Here is a 20,690-nt window from a genome sequence, read left to right on the forward strand (position 1 = left end):
GAAAGTGTTGACAAATTTATTACAAAGCAAGAGCGACCAGAGGAAGTTGGCGCTCAAGGATAAACTCAGAAATATTAAGTGTGAGAAAGGAGACAGTATGCCCAAGTATCTAACAAAGTTCACCCAATGCCGGGATGAGCTAGGAAGTGTGGGGGTGATTATCGATGATGAGGACTTGGTGAGCTTAGCTCTCCTTGGTCTTTCGAAGAGTTGGCATTCCTATTAGGACTCTGTCAATGGTCGGGAGAAATTGCGAGGATGGGAAAGACTTTGGTCTGATCTTGTGCAAGAGGAGATCAGGCAGAATACCAGGGATGGATCTTCATCAAAGGCATCTGAGGAAGAAAATTGTGCTTTGGCTACCAAAGCAAAGAAGGGGAAGAACAAGAAAGCTTCTCATTCTAGTGTGAAATGCAAGAAGCAGGACATGTCCAAGGTGAAGTGCTTTCACTGTCACCAGCATGGACATTATGCCACAAATTGTCTGCAGAAGAAGAAAAATAAGCAAGCTGCTAGATCTGCAGTGGGAGAGGCCTTAACCTCACAGTTTGAGCTAGATTTTTCATTGATCGCATGTTTGGTATCAAGTGTGATGGGATCCATATGGTTCTTGGACAGTGGTGCATCTTTTCACATGACAGGAGATCGATATTTGTTTTCTGGTCTGGATGAGAAAGATCTTGGAGTGCACATCAAGATGGGCGATGATGGTAGATACAGTGGGACCGATATCGGTACCATTTCCTTTAAGAGGGAGTCTCGTAAACCCTTCATGTTGAAGGAAGTGATGCATGTTGTAGGATTGAAGAAGAATCTTATCTCTGTGGCAATGTTAGAAGACAAGGGATATGATGTTGTCTTCAACGAGGGAAAGGCTTTCCTGCAAAATAAGACAACTAGAGAAACCCGGAAGATAGGGATTCGAGTCAAGAACCTTTATCAATTGCATGTAGATGGTTGCGTAGCAATGGTATGCAAGGTAGAAGGATTGGTGAGCTAGGACGATGGTGAGCTATGGCACTAGAGATTGGGCCACCTTCACCATGGAGCCTTGAAGATACTGCAACAGATTTCTACTGGGCTTCCTAAAGGCACTCTTGCATAGTCAGATTAGTGCAATGGGTGTACTTTGGGAAAATTTCTGAAAGACACCTTTCATGAGAAGGATAGTCATGCCACGATGATCCTTGAGAGAATTCACACAAACATGTGTGGACCTTTCTCAATAGCTTCGACAGCAAAGCACAAGTACTATGTGATCTTTATTGATGATTTCTCTCAAAAGTGCTGGATCTTCTTCATGCTGAAGAAGAGTGCGACATACTCAAAGTTGTATGAGTTCAAAGCACTGGTCGAGAAGGAATCGGGGAAGAAGGTGAAGGCTCTTAGAAGCGACAATGGTGGTGAATTCATCTCTGGCGAGTTCAAGGACTTATGCAGCCTAGAAGGGGTTCGAAGAAAGCTCATAGCTTGCCATAACCCATAGCAGAACGAGGTTACTGAGCGGAAGAATAGAATGATCGTGGGTGCTACATGGGCGATGTTGCATGATCAGGGCCTACCCCTTCACTTGTGGGTGGAGGCATGCAATACTACAATATATGTGCAGAACCATTGTCCTCACAAGATACTTGGCATGAGTACCCCCGAGGAGGCTTATTCTGGTAAGAGGCCTGATATTTCCCATTTGAGGATTTTTGGTTCTCCTATTTACATGCATGTGAGGAAGGATGCCAGGAAGAAGTTGGAGCTGACCGCAGAGGTTGGGATATTTGTGGGGTACACTGATACGCCCCACAACTATCATGTGTATTTTCTAGACAGTCGCAAGATTGTTGTGCGATGGGATATCAAATTTCAGGAGGAGAAAGCCATGAAGTGTTCGCTTGAGAGGGAGCCACACTTGCATGCAGATGAGGAGCTATTAGTTCCTAAGGATGAGCTTCAGGATGTGGATCAGCCACAAGATGAAGTTCATGGAGTGGAAGAGACCACTCATGCAGCACCAACCATCAGAGGGCGAAAGCACACTACAGAAGCTGAGCAACTGGCTCAACATGCAGAGAAGGTTGTAGGACCACCTACAACATAGCGAAGACAGAGACATTCACCTAATCGGTACACTAGATACATGGCTCTTGTGAGCAAATGTGTCATGACTGAACCATCCTCTTTCAAGGAAGCTATGGAGGATCCCGCGTGGGTAGATGCCATGGTGGAAGAGTATGATTCGATTGTCAAAAACAATGCATGGGAGATTGTCCCAAGACTGGAGGGGCAATCAGTGGTGGGTTCGAGATGGATCTACAAAGGGAAGCAGGCAGCTGATAGGAGTGTGGAGAAGTACAAGGCAAGTTTTGTTGCCCAAGGCTTCTCACAGATAGAGGGGATCGATTATGAGGAGACCTTTGCACTTGTCACAAGGTATTCTTCCATACAGATGATTCTTGCTCTCTCAGCGCAGATGGGGTGGCACATCCATCAGATGGATGTGAAGACTACATTCCTCAATAGAGTCATTGAGGAGGAGGTGTACATAGAGCAGCCCGAAGGTTTTGAGATCTTCAGTAGCGAGTCGCATGTGTGCAGGCTCAAGAGAGCACTGTATGGGTTGAAACAAGCACCTCGTGCTTGGTACACACAGATAGACAATTATTTCACCGAACTTGGATTCTCCAAGAGTGAGGCAGATCCTAACCTATACCAAATTGTGGTGTAGGGTAAGTTGTTGATCATTGTACTTTATGTAGATGATTTGATTTTGATGGTAGATGAGCTATTGATACTTTCATGCAAGGGGGATCTTGCTAGAGAGTTTTAGATGAAGGACTTGGGCCTCCTTCATTATTTCTGGGATTGGAAATTTGGCAGCGTAGTGATGGACTATTTGCTTCTCAGGGTAAGTATGCCCAGTAGATATTAGAGAAGTTCAACATGCATGGCTGCAATCCTGTCGATACTCCTCACCCTGGAGGTTGGAGGAAGGAGGATGTTACCTTAGCGGAGGTAGTGGATGCCACTATATATCGATAGTTGGTGGGGTTGCTTATGTATTTGGTTAATACACGACCCAATATATGCTATGCTGTTAACTAGCTTTGGCAAGCTATGGTTAAGCCAACCAAGCTCTTCTGGAAGGCAAGCAAGCATGTATTGCGTTATCTTAGAGGCACATCAGGATATGGATTTTGGTACAGACAGGGGGATGAGGTGAAGCTATGTGGCTTCATGGATGTAGATTGGGTAGGGAGCCCAACGGAAAAAAAGAGCACATCTGGAGGGATCTTCAGTATCAGGTCAACAACAGTTTCTTGGTATAGTAGGAAGTAGATATCCATGGCAATCAGTTCAGCAGAGGCTGAGTATATGGTAGCAAGTTTGGCTGCATGCGAGGCTATATGGATGAGGAAGATCCTGGTCAGGTTTTTCGGGTCACACTTGGAGCCTACTGTGATTTATTGTGATAATCAGAGTTGCATTAAACTCTCAGCTAATCAAGTATTTCATGATAGATCCAAGCACATCGACATCAGGTACCATCATATCAGAGATTGTGTGAAACGGAGAATCATTTTACTTTCATACATTCCCATGGAGGATCAGGATGCTGATATCTTGATGAAGGCGCTCACCAGGAGCAAATTTGAATACCACAGAGGCAGGATAGGGGTTGCAGATAATCCATATCTTGTTGAGAGGGAGTGTTGAAAATGCAACAAGATGATGGAGCTTAGTGAAAAGAAGTCGCCTTCACTAAGTGGGCCCGCAGGCTATTTTTGCCCAAAGTCTACTTTTAGACATATGGGCGGAGTCTATTTTTAGACTTCCAGTCAAAAAAAATAGAATAGTCGAATATTATTAACTCTTAATAATATTTGGACTATAAACATTATCTTATCCTCTTGCAGCACTTCAGTTCGAGCTACGGATGTGGCACATGCAACTGCCAGAAGGAAACACACTTTTGCTATGGGTTAGTTGAGTTATTGCATGTTGGACTTCAGTTAGAACTCAAGTGATTGAGTTTGGTGGAGTTGATTGAGGAGTTGGTGGAGTTGTGTTCAGTTTGACTTAGTTGAACTAGCTGTATTTAGTCTAACTGCCAAATACACTAGTGATGAGTGATGTGAATTAATTATTAATTAACTCACTAATTATTAACTCATAAATAAAATAAATAATACATCATTTAACTCAGTGCATGGACATTTCGGTGGAGACAAGTGTTAGAGGTGGGTGAAAGGGTGAGACTACTATCAGTTGTGACTATAGCTGTGCATGAGATTTGCACAATCATTGATTGAGATTGTCAATGAGGATTGCGCAGTATAAGCCAAGGGAATTTGAACTTGGATCTAATCTATTCTCGACTTGGATTGTGCAGTAGAGGCAGGCAAACAGTGGAGGATATTTGAACCCGTGACTTGTTCACATCTGAGCTAGTTTGTGTGTAGCATGTGGAGATAGTACTGAGTACTTGTGAGGAGTATTGTACTGTGTATTGTTACATGTTCTCTATTATTATAATATACACATAGTTGGGGGTTTTTAGTTGTATTCTTTTCCCATTACATACTGTGTTGATATGTGTGATTGATGTTTCAATGTGTGCATTCGATTTTTTTTTTTAATTCTGCAAATTGATAATCAATGGTAGAGGAGGTTATGTATTATGCATGCATTCTGCAAATAGTGTATAATCAGGATAATCTCTGTGAATAAGTGTTATATTATTCAAATTTCTACAATGAAATCCATTAAATACACATAAATTAGTGCAAAAGTAAGAGAACTTATCTTTTATTAATCATAGGAAAATCTGACCAAGTTCGGGACTTCCACGTACCACCCGACCATAGACATGGCCAAACCAAATCTCTCTTTTAGCCAATCACCCATGTGACATATTCCAAGCATGAATGTGGGATCTCATAGAACAACCAATTTGAGAACAACTAAGGGAATCTAGAGGCTAAACCACCTCCACCCTCCTCAAACCGTGATCACACCAAAACCGGTGCTCCAATCACAACAGAATTGAACTTGGAATGCCATCCATAATCCATCACATCCTTGAGGAATTTTGTGTCTCCTTGTCTCTCAGTATTTACCGCAATCCAAACCCTGATCACTAGGCCCTAAACCAAGACTTCTCCCGCAGGCTTTACTGTGTATCCCGCCAAAACCGATCAAGGGATTTGTAGGCCTTTGGGAATGAACCTTGAGACCACCTTTGCCCTGGATTTCGAAATCCATCCAGCAATTCCAAAGCTCAAAAACCAAAGTAAACATCCCAACATACCATGGTATTCGGAAAAAGGCTACACTAGGATGAAAGCCACTGTCATAACCTAGAAAAGTCATTCCACCGATAACAAGAGAACCATACACCAACATGAAAAGCCATGCATGTCCAAACCAACTAGGAAATCATACATGTAAAAGGTTACCTGTAAGTATTCTTGTTGAAGTTTCTTGAGCCTTGCTTTCCTTTCCTTTCCTTTCCTTTCTTTTCCTTCCTTGATCCAAAGCTAGAGTGCTCCAAGAAAACTCTAAGTGACCAAGAGTGTGAGAGAGAGAATAATGAGAGAGCTCCAAACTTGAACTAACCAAGCCTAACACTGACTAAGCTTGCCCACTGATCCTCATAAGACTTTTTATTAATGAGGCTTCTAATTTCTTCATTTTCCATTATTTTCCTTCAATTTCCTCCTCACATGCAACATGTGACCTTTTACCTTTCTTTTCTCCTAATTTCCATTATTTTCATAAATAAATGTGCCAAAAATGCCTTTTTCCCTTTTAATGCCTTTGCCTTAGCCTTTGCCAATTTTCCTTAGCCAAAACACACATCGAGTGATGCCCACTAGGATATGTTTGCCCAACATTCAACTTGGAATACGTGTCCCTTACCTGTGGTCTTATTTTGCCTTTATTAACTTTGATTACATGAAATTTTCACCAGAGCTATTCCAGAACGTCCCCCCCCCCCTTGGTGAACACCGTCCTTGGTGTTAAACCACACCATGACCTCAACCAAATTGGTAAAAAATAAACATACTACTTATGGAGCTTTATAACTTAGCTCGTTGCAGTATTTACAATGGATGGCCTGCTTAAAATCAAAACATCATGACAACATACGCAGATAACAAACATACCACATACTGGAGCTTTATAACACAACTCATTATGGTATTTATAATAACCACATATACACATATGCACATTTTCTCAACCAACAAATAAGAGGATATGATGTGTGTATCAATCAACAAGGGAATCCAGAGGCTCATGCCTCCACCTTCAAAGCAATACCAAGATTCACCTCCTTTCAAGGATGTCTAGAATCCACTGCCACAGTCAAAGTTGCATCTAATGTCTAGCACTACAATCCTACACCACTTTTCTACTCAATGAACAATTGACGACTCATTATTCTAGGGCACACTCCCAATCTGCATCTGATTCCATCTGGAAATTCTAAAGACAAATATCAATATATCTGCAACCTTCCCTTCTCTGCTACATAGTCCCTCAGGAAATCTGATCACCCCCTTCCGTGCAGTCAATCACCTTCAAAGTTCCCTATCATCCTCTATCCCGCGTGATCCATCCCTTGTCAAGGCTTCATCGCATCAAAAGATACAAAACCAAGGCATATACCTGCCTAAAAACCATCATACCAGTCATAACATTCTCATGGAAATCAATGGACACTATTGGGTACCAATGTCCCACAATGGCCCTGATCCTAAAGTACTCTGCCAACATACTGTTGAATGTTCCAATTTATTTCACTGTTACTGTTGATTCTTGCAGTCGATTTCAACCATCCAACCAGGCATGTTCATGCATTTCTATTCCAAGCACATAATTTCCATTAGATTCAAATAAATTGAAATAACCTCAAATCATACCTCATTGATAGTTTGTCAATAAGGTACACTTGCAATCTTGTTCGCTTCTTGTCACAAGTCAAATTAAATGTTTGATAAAAACATCATGTATAAACATATCACATCAGGTTAGTTCAAATACAACCGTCATAGATCAAAATCATAAATCAAATATGACCCAAAGAGAGTGCAACTCGCTTTGATACCAATATGTGGTATGATATGTGACCCAAAGAGAGCACAACCCACTCTGATACTAATATGTGATATCAAAGTGGGTTGAGCCCTCGTGAAAATTTCATGTAATAAAAGTTAATAAAGGCAAAATAAGACCACGGGTAAGGGACATGTATTCTAAGATGAATGTTGAGCAAAGATATCCTAGTGGGCATCACTGGATGTGTGTTTTCGTTAAGGAAAATTGGCAAAGGCTAAGGCAAAGGTATTAAAAGGAAAAAATGCATTTTTGGCACATTTATTTATGAAAATAAAGGAAATTAGGAGAAAAGGAAATTAAAAGGTCACAGGTTGCATGTGAGGAGGAAATTAAAGGAAAATAATGGAAAATGAAGAAATTAGAGGCCTCATTAATAAAAAGGCTTATGAGGATCAGTAGGAAATCTTAGTTAGTGTTAGGCTTGGCCAATTCAAGTTTGGAGCTCTCTCATTATTCTCTCTCTCACTCTTGGTCACAATGAGTTTTCTTGGAGCACTCTAGCTTTGGATCAAGGAAGGAAAAGCAAGGAATGGAAAGGAAGACAAGAAAGGATCAAGGAAAGGAAAACAAGACTCAAGAAGTTTCAATAGGAATACTAGCAGGTAACCTTTTGCATGTGTGATTTCCTAGCTAGTTTGGACATGCATGGATTTGCATGTTGGTGTATGGCTCTCTTATTGTTGGTGGCATGATTTTTTCAGGTTATGATAGTGTTTTTCAGCCTGGGCTAGCCTTTTTCGAGATGCCATGGTATGTTGGGATGTTTATTTCAGTTTTTGAGCTTTGGAATTTCTAGATGGATTTCAAAATCCAGGGTGGAGGCGGTCTCAAGGTTCATTCCCAAAGGCCTAGGAATCCCTTGACCAGTTTTGGTGGGACACACGTAAATCTCGGGGGAGAAGTCTCAGTTTAGGGCCTAGTGATCCGGGTTTGGATTGCAGTAAAGCCTGAGAGATACGGAGATAGAAAATTCCTCAAGGATAGTGATTGATTCCAGTTGGCATTCCAAGTTCGGTTCAGTTGTGATCGAAGCACCAGTTTTGGTGTGATCATGGTTTGAGGAGGGTAGAGGTGGTTTAACCTCTAGATCCCCTTGGTTGTTCTATGATATCCCACATTCATTATAGGAATATTGCATGGGGGTGGCTGGTTGAAAGGGAGATTTGGTTCAGCCATGTCTATGGTCAGGTGGTACATGGAAGTCCCGAACCTGGTCGAATTTTCCTATGATTAATAAAAGCTACGTTCTCTTACTTTTGCACTAGTTTATGTGGATTTAATGGATATCATATCTATGATATTTATATGGTTTTATGCTGGTTATAATCATGGTTGAATGACTGGTTTATGTCATGGTTATTTCATATATTTACTTGTAATTGTTATATGGATGGATGAAAGACCTAATTGATGATATAGTAGTTCAATGGAGAAGGACATAATCCTTCTAGTTATTTTTCATAAGTTGTTTCAGTCGTTTATGCTCTATCTTATATCCTAGACCTATAGGTTGCATTGATGCCAAGTGTTTAACAGAATGTCAATCTCGGTTGGAGATGCTCAGGCCTAGTCTCAAGGGTGAGTTTGATTGATAACCATTGTTATCATGTTTCTTATGAATTCTAGAAGTTACAACAATTTTTGGGAAGAGGCCAATACTCTTGGATAGAAAAGTGGCTTAAATCCTGGGGTCACTGGCACAAAACTAGCAATATTGGTCCACAGTTGCTGGCATACATGCCATGAGAGTGACTTTGGGTTACTACTCACTCCCTTGCCCGTAACATGAGAATGACTATGGCCTAAGAGTTGCAGAATAGTAGTGGGACCCAGGGATGGGTTGTATGAGTGGCTACTTGTCTCTTGAGGGTTCTGTTGATGATGTTGGATGACTATATGTGATGTTTCGTCAATTCCACTTACTTAAGGTGACATAGGAGGTCGAATATGATCATAGTAGCATTCTCCTCATGTTTTCCCCACTTAGCATGGTTACTTTCGGTAGACTTGGGAGGGGGTTTTACACTTAAATTAAGACAAAAGGAGAAACAAGCATTTTACCTACATCTAGCATAGTCAAGTTGTATGTAATTGTTTTAAATTAAGAAAAAAGAAAAAAAACCAATAGTAGCAAGAGAATCGAAGACTCTTTAGTGTTTTCTGAAAAATTTGACATCCATGCCTCCCAAGCTTGATCCTTCCCAAGTGGTTGAAGTGTACGTGGGGGCCATAAGGGTTGAAGTGGGATTTGCTTTGTATTTTTTCCCTAAGATCAGTTCTTTGGTTTTGTCGCCCAAGAATATCGAAGAATATATTGCAAAGGAAACAACAAAGTATTGGAAGGGTTAGGGTCACAATAAAGCTCACCATTCAGACCTGGAAGGTGAAGGTCATTGTGGTGATGATTGCGGCTTCCCTAGTCATAAAATATGTCAAGGAGCCTGAGAGAGATAGGAAGAAGTTGAATAACATCAAGAAAAATGGAAATATATCCATCGATGATATCATTGAGATCTCTAGGGTTATGAGGTCGAGCTACATGATGAAGGAATTGTCCACGCCAGTGAAGGAGATTTTGGGCGCAACCTCTCCGTTGACTGCACGGTGGATGGAAAGGATCTGAAGGATGTCCAAGTTGAGATCGATGAAGGAGAGGTCAAGATCTCCAAAGAACGAAGAAAGAATTCAAATTTGGTAATTGAAATGAAATCCTTTTATTATTTTTATTGTTGGTTATTTATTCTTTTGTTTAGGGTTTTTAAGGTTTAAGGAAGTTGAAAACTAGAAGAAAGTAGCCTATGAATTTGCTTTCGGGACCCTGGGGGTTTTGAGACATTTAGAGGCTTGTGAATTTCATTTCAGACCCTATGGATTTTGAGGTATTTTCCACTTCCTTTGAGACTTTGGGCATCGACAATCAACCCCTCACCAATGTTAGAGACTACCCATATGACCTATCTTTTTGTGCTTTACTTCATCCATCATCTTTGATGGTTACGAATTTTGGTTAGGGTTCAAACTAAGGTAAATGAGGTCATTTTTCTTCAAAGAGTTTTGGATTTATTCAACACTCCTTGGCTACAAATAGGAGGTAAAATACAATTCTAGTAATCTATTTATTAACCTGATTTCTTTTTTCCTTTAAGATTTTATACAAGGGTTTCTAACTTGACTAGAGGCTTCCCAAGATGAGAGAAACCATGATGCCTCGATCACAATTCTTGCCGAGAACACATGGCTTTCTCTATTAAGGTAATAAGAAATATTTTTTTAATACCCTTTTTTTTATTTAGTTCTAGGATCCTCAAGTTGTCTGGTTATGGTTCGATATTACGTTATAGGGTTTTTATAATATAGAATCAAGGTATTCAAACCCTTGTACCTAACTGTTGCTACACTAGTGTTTTGGAATAAAATGGCAATATTTTTTTTTTAAAGAGGTTCTTCTTTTGTCTCAGAATGAATTTCGTAGAGGAAAGGGTTTTTCTTTTCTTAGAAAAATGTTTTGTAGAGATGGGGTTTTTTCTTTTATTGCATCCTCTCTTGTACTATTATCTCCTTCCTTCCTCCACTTCTCATGATGTTTCTCCTTCTTCCGTGGAAAGTTTCTCTTCTTCTACTGCAACATAGAACATAGAGTGAACCCCAACCCCATGAGTCTCCAGGAAGTGGCAATCCCTCTCTCACCACCTCAACAATTCCTGAACTTACTAAAAAGGTTAAAGAAGCTATTGCAATTGGTGCAAAAAATGACAACATCAATCTTGACGCCCTCATCCAGGATTTATCTTAGCTTTTCAAAATCGTCAAGGTAAGATGGATCTCTATTTTTCATGTCCAATTGAGTATGTGAATTGAGTTGGAGATTGTTGTTAATATGTCTCCACATGACATATTGAATAAATTTCATTTTATTTTTAGACAAACTCGTTAGATAAAAAACCATCAATTGACCACTATTGGCCACATAGTTCATTCTTTTCAACACTAAAGGAAATCATGTTCAAGGAAACCAATGGTGCTTTGGATTTGGTGCGTATTAAATATCAATGAATTTCTTATAATCAACTAAACTTGAAATCTGAGTATGAATAACAAGAAATTTAGATTCCTCCAAAATATGTGTATAATCAGTATTAAGTGTTAATTTTTGTTCTAAGATTTTGAGAGTAAATATATTTAAATGGAAAGCAATGAATATTTTATCTAATGTTTTTTCACTTTCATGGTTTTTAGAAAGATACTATTTCATCTCAACATTCTAGTGAAACAATGAAAGTGGTTAAGAATCTCCTAATAAGATTAGGGTAGGCACACTAGGTTGTTGCAGGTCTTCTTGATGTGGTGAATATATTGGAGAGATTTGAAATAGTCTTTGCAAACCAAGATGAGTGTTTGTCACTTTTAGAGGAAATGATTAATTTGTCTCATCATGTTAAAGATCTTAAATAATGACCTAGTTTGTAAAAAGGGATGGAGGACTCAATAAAAAAATAAGATCTTAAATAATGACCTGGTTCATAAAAGGGAATGGAGGACTCAATAAAAAAATCAATAGAAATGATCGTGGAAGGAGCCTTCATCTGTTGTAGTCAAATCAACTCTTCAAAGTTTTGTATGCTAAATGTTCAAAATGATTCCTATATGTCTATATCCATGGAAGACCCTTTTTCATTGTTTATGTTATAACCTCGATCAATACACTTGTAATGAAATGAATTTATGAATGGAATTTTACCGACAGGTTTTTCTTAGCATCTGTGAACATGGAGGAGTTGGCTCAATTTCAGCAAAAGTTTCAGAAAAATGTAAAAATGTACAAGTATATGGACATAAAATGTTTATATGTATCTTGGATGCTCTCATAATTTTCTTTATTGTATCGTTACTTTTGATTCTTCTCTTGACCTTTTTAACTAGGGTGGTGTAGTACAAGCTTAGTATTTGAGATATATATAAAACATTTAATAACATATCTAAGATATGAATAATATTTTAGGTTGTTCTGCACCTATTTTTATTTTGTATAAGTGTGATATTAGTGTACTTTTGGCTCTAGCAATGGCATTTAGGCTGTTAAGCTGCATTTTTTTGATGACCATTACATTTCAATGGAGTATTGATGGCTTTTACACTTACTCAATATCCCTTGCAAGAAGAAATTTTGGGAAATGGAAGTTGTGTACCCATATTAATTTCGACTATGGTTTTGGAAGCATGCTTGTCTACCATAAAAATTGATGAGTAAAGGCTACCATGCATTAGTTTACAGGTCGATTTCTACTAATGCCCACTTTGTACATAGATATATCTAAATTTTGTGATCTATGGATTTTAAAACCTTAGGAACTCCTTTATTAGGAAAAGGAATTTATGATTATTTCTTAAAAACCTTTACTAGATTATGCCATACCATTCATTCCTCATGCCTAAATGAGTAGCAAAATCTATGTATTAAATTGTTTACTTTAATAATTATCATAAATCCTTTTAAACCTCAAATTTATTAAATGCTTAGGATTATATATATATATATATATATATATATATATATATATATATATATATATATATATATATATATAGATATATATATATATATATATTAGAAATAAATTTATATCATTATATGTTTATTTTACGAAGTTACATATTTTCTTTGGTATATTTCACTAGGATCTTCATTGGTTAACATTCACTTAAAATATTAGTTGAGAGAAATGTAAACATTGCATATTTCATACTTGTTATTGTCCAACCTCTATATTCTAACAACTTGAATGAGTGTTTACAAAATACTAAAGCATTACTTTCAATATATTGTTCAATACGTTCTTTTCTTGGTTCTTTATTGACTTTTCATACTTGTGACGCAACCAACAATCTTAATTCTCAGTTGTCCTTGAGTTTTCTTGAGTTGTAGTGCTTTCCTAAGCTATGTGATCAAGGTTGATTCCTGAATTAATACACAGCTAGGGCTTGGCCCCGAAGTTTCATAGCCTTTGCACCAACCACCTATAACATGACTGTGTTGATGACAAGGCATTTCCACTTTGAATGATGTGATCAAAGGGTGGAGATCAATGGTTTGTATGAATTGTGTGGGTCCTCCCCCTATGACATAGGAAAAGGGTTGGGGGTGACAACAAAGCTCTTTGTTGCCAATCAAATCATATGGTTGCGGCAGACGGGAGGTAGATCCATGGAGAAAGTGGAGTGACAGTGGGTCTCCCGATGACATAGGCAAAAGGGGGGCCAAAAAAGTTCACTGGTTACTCTGCCTCGAGACCCAAGTCACAAATGCTAAACTTATGTAGATTACAGACTATGAGAATATCCTAGAATTTGATTGTTAGTAGAGAGGTCAAACAATAGACCTCTCTCATGAGGGTCAGATTTTTGGGATATTCCTGGAATCTGCATTTGACATTAGGATACCCAACCATGAAGGAAACTCATCAAGGAACACACTCGTAGTGATGACTAGGTTAACTAAATGCAGAGCTAGATGCACCACATCTCAATAGCACAACCCTAACTCCCTTCAGCCTTTAGCACAAAGTGGTTCAAACATAGCAAATGTAGACTACTTGATGTTGCAATGGGTAGGATCTAATGCTTCTTTGGTCAAGGGGACATGTGCTCTTGATGGAATTGGTCTATGGGCTCACCAGTTAGGAGGATCACTCAAAAATGAATTCAACCACAAGCCTGCAATGCTTCTAACCATTTTATTTCCAACCACTTTATCTTATGACATAGGTACTATTTGAATACAATGTTGTATGTTTGCAAAGCATGGACATAAATTTTTATAGGGAACCACAAAAATATATCACAAATATGCGGAATATAAACAAATGTCTACAAAGATAAAAATGCACAATGCATGTACACCACAACTCAATCAGCGAGTCACCTAGAATAGTATATTTACAAAGATTCCCCTTTATGAGCTGTAGGGCTCTCATGCTCCATTTGACTCTTTCTAGACTAATTGAACTTTGGTCTCAAGTAGTTTGAGCTTTAATCCCAACGTTTATTTCTAAATTGATTTCCTCTCTCTCTCTCTCTCTCTCTCTCTCTCTCTCTCTCTCTCTCTCTATATATATATATATATATATATATATATATATATATATATATATATATATATATATATATATATATACTAGACACAAATATCTTTTAACGGAATAAAGATTCTTTGGAAAATATTATAGAGTCTAGAAAACTATTTAACACCTCAATCTAGCATTCATTTCTTTTACAAGATGCCACATGGGTAAGTGCGTTCACTCGTCAAAACTTTGTAACAATCTAGGAACTCTCTAGAAATTAGACACTTGTATTTACATAATACAAGTGAGAATGTGTAGAATGAATTCAAAATAAATTGTGTGAAAGAAGGCCTTTGATGAGAGTTTACAACACCCCATAAACCACAACAGAATGGAGTGGCTAAGAGAAAGAACTGCAACATTGTGGGAAAAGAAAGGGAAATGATGCATGACCAAGGCCTAACTATGAATTTGTGGGCTGAAGCATGCAACACAACATCTATTTGCAGAAATGGAGTCCTCATCAGATTATGGGCATGATTACACTGAAGGAAGATTTCTCAGGGAGAAAATCAGATGAGTCACACTTCAAGATTTTTGGAGCCTCTGTATACTGCCATGTCTCCAAAGATTCGAGGAAGACGCTTGAGACAACAACAAAATTGTGGGTTGCACAAAAGCTCCCCACAACTACCGCATGTACTTGTCATCCTCAAAATGACAATTGTGTGAAGGGATGTAAAATTTGATGAGGAGAAAGTGATGTGGTGATATATTGAGAGGGAGCTTCAGATCCCACGAGAAGAGGATCTTTTAGCTCCAAAGGAGGATCCCTAGGAATTTGTGGAGTAGACACAAGTAGAGGAGCAGAAGTGGAGACATCCACTCAAGAAGAACTGTCAAGAGAATGTAGGAAAAGGACCAGGGAAGCTGATGGACTTCTGTAAGGTGAGAGGGAGAATGCAGGAGCTCCTTCAAATCTGCACAGGCAAAGAAGGTCACCTAATTGGTACACTAGCTACATAATGACTAGGCTTGTAGAGACCGAGCCATCCTCTTTCGAGGAAGCAATATAGAAACCTGTATGGGTTGATGCAATAGTGGAGGAATACAAATCCATTATAAATAATAGTGTTTAGGAAGTGGTCCCAAGACCGAAAAATAAATCAGTTGTGGGTTCAAGATGGATCTTCAAGGTGAAGTAGGCAGCAGACGATAACATAGAGAAGTATAAGACTAGATTTTTGGCCAATGGATACTCTAAATTTCAGGGAATTGACTATGCGGAGAACTTTTTTCTTGTAGCAAGGTACTCATCCATTAGGCCAATTCTTGCACTAGTTGTGCAGATGGAGTGTAAGATCCACTAAATGGATGTAAAAACAACATTCCTCAATATATTTGTTGAGGAGGAGGTGTACATCAAGAAAGAAAAAGGTTTTAAGACATTTTATCAAGAGTCTCATGTGTGAAGACTTAAGCGAACAGTGTACGGTCTCAAGCAAGCACCCCATGCTTGGTACACCAAGATTGATAGCTATTTCACCGCTTTGGGCTTCACCAAAAGTGAAGCAGATGAAAATCTCTATCATATCTTGGTAGAAGGTAAATTTCTTATTATTGTCTTATATGTTGAAGATTTTATTTTAACTAGTGATGAGCATCTTAATAGATCTTGCAAGGAGGACCTTGCAAGGGAATTTGAAATGAAGTACATGGGTCTCATGCACTACTTCCTTGGGTTGGAAGTATGCCAAGCTGATGGGGAGCTGTTTGTCTCTCAAGGCAAGTATGAAAATGAGATACTACAAAGATTCTGCATGGATATTTGCAAACCCATGGAGACACCTCTAGTGACCAACTAGAGGAAGGAGGATGCCACTTCAAGTGAGGAAGTGGATGCTACCATTTATTGGTAGCTAGTGGGTTCACTGATGTATCTTGTGAACACATGACCAGATATGTGCTATGTAGTCAACCAACCGAGCCAAGCTATGTTTAGGCCAACCAAATTATTTTGGAAGTCATCTAAGCATGTTTTATGGTACCTCAGAGGCACTACCCAGTTTGGACTATGGTACAAATGAACAAAGGGAGTGAAGTTGTGTGGATTCATAAATGCCGAATGGGTGGGGAGTCCATCAGACCCAAAGAGTACATCAAGTGGATTTTTCAATGTTTGGTCCATAGTTGGTTATTGGCACAACATGAAGCAAAGATATGTGGCGCTCAGTTCAGCAAAATAAGAATACATGGTTGCAAGTCTAATATCATGTGAGATGATCTGGATAAGAAAGATACTTATTGGATTGTTTGGTAAGATTATGGATCCAAATGTGATCTACTTTGATAATCATAGTTTCATTAAGATCTTCCTATATTTCACAATCAATCTAAGAATATAGATATCTGGTACCACTATTTACAGGACTGTGTGTGGAGGCAGATAATGTTGCTACAATACGTTTCGACAGAGGAACAATATATTGACCTTTTGAAAAAGGCCTTGTCAAGAGGGAATTTTGAGTTCCATAGGTTCAGAATAGGGGTGGTTGATAATCCATTTCTTACTGAGAGGGAGTGTTGAAGAATGTAGCAAGAAATTATCAATTTGATTTAAATGCCTTGATTAAATTGAGAAAATTCGAATGTCCACATAAACAAACAAATTGGATGCAGTTAACTTGTGTGACATGACTTGTGTCATTCATTTTAATCAGTAAATTCAAGTTGGATAAGTTAGAGTTTAGTTAAGCATGTGTGATTGCTAATTTGTAGCAATTAAGGTCAGTTATCTCAAGTTGTTTTCAAATTAAAATAGTTTCAACTATTGGAGGAACTAGTGGAAGGTCATTTGTGCAGTGGGACTTTAGTCAAACTCAATTATCATCCAATTAACTGATCAATCAACTCAAATAGCTAGTGCCTGTAGAGAATTCGAGTTCCCCAGCAGTTGTGGAGATTCCAAGGTAGTGTAACATCAATTGTAGAGTAGTCTTGAGTGTACAAGTTGTTAGCGCTTGAAATTTCACCTCAGGCTGAGAAAGGTAAACCTCAAGGCTACATCAAACCATTTAGCCTCGTAGCTAGCCCTACGGGGCAGGAGAAGGCTCTCTCCGGTCAATCTCGGCAGATCTTCAATGGGATGATATGACCAACAAGGTAACACTGATATTAGGCTAGTAAACTGATTAAAAAGGTTGATTTGGGGTTTTTGGGTTTTTGGTGGCAAATTGAGGAATTGCAATATTGGGTGCGGGGATTTGACACAGTTTCTGCAGGGGGTTCTTTGGGGCGAGGTAGGAGACCGTATTGATGCCTTTGATTGAGGTGAGTGGATGGAAAAGACCGGTGAGGAGCTAAGGAGAGCAAATAATACTTTGAATTCTCCTTAAACAGTAGAAAACATAGAAATTAAACAAATTTAAAAGCAGAGCATGGCAAGCATGAATTCTTACTTTAACACTTCATTTGTTTAATATGCAGAAGGAAAGAAAGGAGATGATCACATAAACACACTTACAAGAACATTGAGAAAGACACCATCAACACATGAGTCCACAAGAATCCCAAAGAGGACTGCAAAACCCTGGTCTTCCTTAGCCAAATATTGCAGAGATACAGTGAAATAATACAATGATAGCTTCTCCCTCAAGAGTCCAACCATGAAAATGAGCAAGAAAGTACATAATATAGATGATCTAACCTCTTTCCCTGCCTCCATGGGTCGAGCTCACTATCCTAGGAGCTGTTTCAACCACTTTGAAACTAATCACTACAAACTAGGCAGTCAAAACAACTTGCCTCTATAAGCTAGGAAACCAATTCATTCATTTAATATTTACCCTTTTCATGAATGAATCTTCTAGAAATGTTACATAAGAGTAAAAGTGTCTTAGAGTTACAAAAATTACATCAAAGATAATCATCTTTAACCCCAAAAAGTCAAACTGAGTCAAATCTGCGTTTTCTGGGCTGTACAGTGCAATCTGGCAAAAAACTGCCTGACAGGTCGCGCCCCCCTGCCTGACGGGTCGCGCCCCTTTGGAGCTCTATTTGAGGCACTTGCAGGTGGCCAAATTGAGCACAAGTGGGCTTGTTGGAAAGGTCTGTGAGTCAAATTTCCAACCCAACTAGAATTTTTGAATTTGGAGTTCATTTGCGCTGTCAAAAACCAATTCTCCAAAGACAGCTTTCTGCAGTTCAAAAAAGTGGCAGAAAGTTAAATTTTTCATGTATTTTGACCTTCTAGAGGCCCAAAACTCCATAAAAACTCAAGTCCATCCATGGGCATATGTAACTTTGCATAAAAAATCAGGAAATGCTGATTTTTTGTGAAAAGGAGTTGCCATGACAAAGGGTCTCACCGGGGGTGAGACCCGTTAAAGAGCCAAAACATGTAAATTACCCAAAAATGCCAAAATTACCCAAAATTCTCAAAAAAATTTGGGATTTGAGTTGTGGCTAGGCTATTGAGTGCCATGATCTTTGAGTGAAGCCTCAGCCAAGATACAGAGTGGATTGGTCTTCTTTTTCCCTTTTAGGGCCTCGGACAACCGCCTTTGAAACATCTTCATTTTGGCCTTGCACACATGCATTCTTGCCCAGTAATGGTTTTTCATGTTCCTCAGCAAATTTTTATCTTGGTTGGCCTTAGCCAACAGCCTCTCCAAGTGTGCGTTCTCCTGAATGAGCATAGACTCTCGGTCAGCAGGCAATGGGTCACCGGGTCTTCTACGGTTCAAGGTTCGGTCACTACGAATCCTCCATAACTCATCAAGTGCTTTCTCCTCCTCCAATTGTTTGTTGCGCTGCTCCAGGTAGGTGATGGTCCATTGGGCACCCTCAAATCTCCTCTACAAAGCATCGTTTTCAGCTCTGAGATGCTGAATGATCTCCTTTGCCTCCTGGCTAGGAGAACTAGTCTCAAGATCAACAAACTCAACATCGGGAACTCTTGATGGACCCTCATCAATCATGGGCTCTTTGCCCCTCTCAGGTACCTGTGCTGGTGAAGAAAGCGAGGCCCCTTCCACCTGATGTGGAGATAACACTCGCTGAGCTGAAGATGAAGGCGAGACCCCTTCCACCTATTGTGGAGATAGTACTCGCCTAGCTGCTGCAAATAAGGCCCTCTGGCCTCTCTGATAAGTGAGCTGAGATGAGGCACTAACATGTCTAGTGACAGGGATGTGATGTCGGTGTGATGGTCCTCCCTCCTCATGAACAACCTCAGGATGTGGCTGTGGTGGCGCTGTGAAAAACTCATGAGAGATGAACTCCTCCCATGAGATACCCTGCTGTGTCAACTGATGCAATACTACTAGCTGAATCAAACCATAATGATGAAGGCTCCTGTACTGTTGTGCCGGGGTCTTCCTCTGCAACATGGGCACCATCCTCTGAATGTTCCGAAAAAAGAAAACAGGGATGTTCATCATCCTCACTCGGGTGAAGTGCATCAAAAGGCGAATGTGATATGAGTACACCTGTGAAAATCTGCCCTCACAGGTAAAATAGTGCATAATAAGCCTCATGATGGGAGCATACTCGCTCCGAAGAAACCTGAATGGAAAAACACCCGCCAAATGCCTTATGAATGGTGGCCGGACATAAGGCTCAAAGTGAACAATATCTAGCATCTTGCGCTTAGTCCACACCTCACCAACATTAGGTATCCCTGTAGCATGTGAGATCACCTCGTGTGTCAATGTAAAGTTCACCCCTGCAAGATTGACATGTCCATCATGGAGGTGTAAGACAAAAAGGCGGGCCAACTCTCTATGGTGTTGAATCCGTGATATCCTCTCACAAAACTCATAACAGGACATGTACTGAAAGCAAGTGACTGCCATAGGACATGCCTGTAACTTTGCTAAAGAAGTGGGCTCCTCTCGCTTATGATGTCCACCCTTACCACCCTTATGAGGCCTCCTCTGTATCTCAACCTCTGCTGATGATGAGTGATCATCACTTTGCTCATAAGTTTCGGTTTCTGACATAGTTTAGGAGCAAAGTGGACAAATTGTACTGCTGTCTCTGACTGTAAAAAGTGTTGAATTCTATGTTGTTCTAAGGGGAAAAAGACATGAGGGAAATGTTAGGGGAGGGACCTTTTTACAAGGAATTGGGAATATACAAATATAACAGGAAATTTTTAAGGAAAATGTTGCAAACCATTATGCATATAGGAGTACATATTTAAAATCAGGGATATTAGGAAATCATTTGCAAAGGTCACTGCATATGGAAAAATATGTATGAAAGTGAACACATGGCGATATGAAAACATGTAGCATTAATAGGGGAAAATAGGGAAACATATGCACAAAACTGCTGACATATTCACCAACATTTTCCATTATTTATACATGCATATGGTAGAGGGATATTAGGGTTTTGAATGCTTTGGGAGAGGGGTAGGGTTTGCACTTTTAGTTATTAGGGAGAAGGGAGGGTTTGTATTTAATTTATAAAATAGCATGGGAGAGAAATAGGCATACATACAAGTGT

General features: G+C 39.3%; 1 pseudogene; it reads left to right on the forward strand.

The window, feature by feature from the left end:
• Positions 1–9,294: 9,294 nt before the first annotated feature.
• LOC149174710 (large ribosomal subunit protein uL11y pseudogene) lies at positions 9,295–9,878 on the forward strand (annotated as a pseudogene).
• The last annotated feature ends 10,812 nt before the right edge of the window (positions 9,879–20,690 follow it).

The sequence above is a fragment of the Pinus tabuliformis genome, chromosome 4_1 (assembly GCF_031772625.1).
Source record: "Pinus tabuliformis cultivar Carrire ecotype Pingquan chromosome 4_1, CPIR1, whole genome shotgun sequence".
Lineage (NCBI taxonomy): Eukaryota > Viridiplantae > Streptophyta > Pinopsida > Pinales > Pinaceae > Pinus > Pinus tabuliformis.